Genomic DNA, 4,191 nt, shown 5'->3' on the forward strand with positions numbered 1-4,191 from the left:
TTTAACTCATTATACAATTGATAATAAATGGGAAGTAGTAATAAAATTAAAAAATATAGCACAAATGATTGTTAAAATTAATTATATATTTTCTAATTCCGTTATTATCGAAAAAAAATTAATTCGTTAAAATATGATTTTTTGTTATTTTATAAATTAAATAAAAACAGGAGTCCTACCGTATTATTTCATTGTGGTAGGTACCTCCCTCAATGTCTCATTGCTGGAGGTCTGCTGCAATGAAACAATGCTGGGCACCCGGTGGTTACTACAATCACCCGGGGTTGTGGACCAAAACCCTATATATATATATATAGAGTCTTACTCCAATACAAACTAAATTAAAATACAAACTACACCTCTCACACACAACTACACATAATTCCCTCCATTTTTAATTGAATTTTTCTCGTCAATTAGTGAACTCTTTATAAAAATCTAACTTCACTATATTTTTCTACATCATCCAACAATCAGTATGAATACCATATTTGATATGTTTCGACGATAAATCACTAATTATGTCTACGAGAATCACTAAAAGTACTGGTTCTGGAATTAGTACTGATTTCAGTTTACTGATTCAGGTAAGTTTAAATACTGAATTGTCATCAAAATATAGCAAATATGCTATGCAAATCGATGAGTGGGAGATGAATAAAAATACGGTGAAATTATTTTTTTTAAAAGTTTACCAACTAACGGGAAAAGTGAAATTAAAAATGAAGGGTAAAGTGATTAAACATATGGGTCTCATTGGTTTCTAGTTTGTATTCTAATATTGGTTTGTATTTGAGCATTTGCCTATATATATATATATATATATATATATATATATATATATATATGGGTGCCCTTCCACAGCCACAGGTGGTTCTAATAACCACCTGTCGCATTGTTACATTGCGGAAGTATAGCAGCTTTGCTTCAATGCGGGATACGCATTGTTACATTGCGGGAGCGGCTTGCGCAATGCTTCATTGCTGGAAACAATTTAGTTTTATTTTTAAATAATTGTAAAATAATAGATAATAAATATATAAATAATTTTAATTGATGTTTAAATTCCTAATTTATTTATTATTTGGTTGTTATATTTTTATTTTCTATTTATATATTTCTATTAATAAATTCTTTATTTTAACAAACTATTACTTAAAATTCGGGAAATTACAGAACAGCCCCCGCTGCCGCAATGACCCATTGCATCTCCCGCAATGAGCCATTGCTGCAGACGAGACCCGGGTTTGACCCGTTTCTTCTTGAAATCCCTAATTTCATAATAACAAAAACCTAATTCAGTGGCAGCGGACGATTTCAGGCGATTTCGAGCGATTTCAACATCTACTCCGGCGATTCAGCTACTCAAATATGATTCTCATCATCTACACACACGTATACATACACGTATACATACACATAGTTACATACTACCGCAATGATCCATTGTTGCCTCATGTCCCTTTTCTGAATCTGTAGTTGATGTCTGTTGCAATATTGATGATTGTTTCAGAAGTTTATGTTTCATTTTCTGTGATTATAATGAATTGTACAAATTGTTTGAATTATTTGTTTATGTTTTTATATAATTCGAATTATTTGGATTGCGTTGTTGTGAATTTGGTTGCTAAAATATGATACGAGCAGAAAAAGCCTTGTATAGATTAATCTCATGCCTTGTATATTCTTTATTTTGGTTTTTAAAAGTTTTAATGGTTAGTAGTAATTTGACTCGTTTGTGATAATTAATGGTTCGAAATATACTGTAATTGTTTGGCATAGTAAGTTGAGATATGTTATTGTGATTAGACAGTGGATGAAATGCTTGTTGATTGATTGATTGGTTGTGGCTAGCTTATAAACGAATGAGTCATGCCGATTTTTCAGTAGGACTTAAAATAGAAAATAACGGTTCCATAAATATTTCATGTTTAAGTTGGGATTATATAGTATTTTTTATTATGCACTTTGCAGTTACTATGGAGAATGAGTGCGGGGCTATTGTTAGATCAATCCTGACGATGCAGGATGATCATATTAGTACTACCATATGGGCCTGTGCGGGATAAGCTGGATGTACGGCAGTACACAGCTAATCATCAACAGTGGATACTTTCGGATCCCCAGCGTGAGTTGCTGAGCCAATGGGGTTTCTCGGCTTTCACGAACAATCGTTCAGTTCCTCAAAACGATATTCGTTTGATAACGACCTTAGTGGAAAGGTACTAATTTGTAATCAATTTTCTCATTTATTTGAATCGTCATTGGCAATGTTTGTGATGTTTGTGTATGAATGCAATTGCAGGTGGAGGCCAGAGACTAACACCTTTCACTTTCCATTTGGTGAGTTGACCATCACCCTCGAGGATGTATACATGATTATGGGCCTCCCTGTTAAGGGTCGTCCAGTTACTCATAGGGAGCTTGACGATCCGAAGGCGTATTGGATGAGGGAATGGCAGGATGCAAGATTGGATGAGATGGGGCGTAAAGATATGTATAGGGACGGGGTCAAGCTTTACAAATTAAGGGAACGATATACGGAGCTACCAGAGGGGGGGCTAGAATAGGATCTTATGGTTTACACACGAGCTTATCTTTTATACATCATTGGGGGCATATTGTTTCCTTCATCGAGTCGATATACCGTGCATCCGAGGTATTTACTTGTATTTGTTGCATTTCAGTTTTTAAATTGTAGTTTATAGCATTTTAGTCTTTTACTTGTCCTTTTTTGTTGATTTTGCATATGAAGCCCTGTATTCTCATTTATTTTCAATTTGACACTATAATTCTTGTATTCTCATTTATTATCATGTCCATATTTTGCCCTGTATTCTTACTTACTCTGTATTTCCTTTGTCGCAGGTACTTACAGCTCTACCAGGATTCACCTCGGATTAAATCGTATGCATGGGGAGCTGCTGTATTGAGCTATTTGTTTGGACCAAGGCTTCTCATAAGAGTGCAACAACACTTAATGGATGCACGATGCTACTGATGTTGTGGGCACACGAGAGGTTGTTACCTGGTGCTCCTAAGATTGCACCTGGGGTGGAGCTTGTTTGGCCGGGGGCTTTGGCATGGGCTGAGCCGAACCCTGATCGGAGGGAGAACCCTCACCACCATACAGGTACTGTTCTTTTTTGCATATTTACTATTTGAACTCTCCTTCGACCAAACATTTGCATGCTTTTGAACTATCCAATTTCATATGTTCCCTTATTTTTTTGCTTATAGGTCAGTACCGAGGGGATTTTGACCGATTTGAGATGAGTTGGCTGACATGGGAGCCTTATCGGTTATTATTTGATGCGGTGGACTATTCTGAGGAGCAGTATGATGTCGAGCTGATGGATGCTTTGTATATGAGTCTCGGCCATATTCCACTTATTTGTTTCGAGATTGTCGAGTATGTCATGCCGGACAGAGTCTTGAGACAGTTCGGTATGCTGCAGCATATTCCAGATGATCCTATTGATATGTCTGCTATGCGGAGGGACAGGTTATCTCGTTGGCAGAGGGAACAACATATGACTACTCTGAGACAGTATCGGGATGAGTGGTATGCTTATCTTGATGGCCAGATAGAGCCCGTTGGAGAGGGGCAGTACGTGAGCATTGACCAGTATATGTACTGGTATAGGACCCATAGTAAGCTGAGGATTGCTCGTTTTATAGGTGTTGATCCACGCAAGATAGTGCCACGTGACTGGTACTCTCAGCAGGATATGGTTGATGCGGTATGTTTTAGAGTTTAGTTTAATATTTGAATCCTGTATTAATTTATTTCATTGTTGCATTTTTATAGGGTGTTTAGATAGATGATTAATAGTTAATGATTTGTGTAGCTTGACTGTGGGATGAGGACATTGCATTCTATTCACAGCCATGATCCCCCAGACTGGTTCTATGAGTGCATTCCTAAGTTTCTTATTCGTTATGATCGAGTCAACACTGAGTGGAAGGGTCCTGCATTCAGTAGACCCGGTTTTGATAGACCCACATGTGCACAGGATATGCATATTGATCCAAGTGCTCCTCCTTCACCGCATAAACGTACACGTGAGGTGCATTTCATTTATGTCATTCCAAAATCCAGTCTACTATATTGAATGTGAATGTGTGTATGATCGTTATCTTATCGTGTTATTGCAGAAGTTTGCTTCTTATTCTCATGATTCACCTACA

Source organism: Apium graveolens, chromosome 8 (assembly GCF_009905375.1).
Source record: "Apium graveolens cultivar Ventura chromosome 8, ASM990537v1, whole genome shotgun sequence".
NCBI classification, from domain to species: Eukaryota; Viridiplantae; Streptophyta; class Magnoliopsida; order Apiales; family Apiaceae; genus Apium; species Apium graveolens.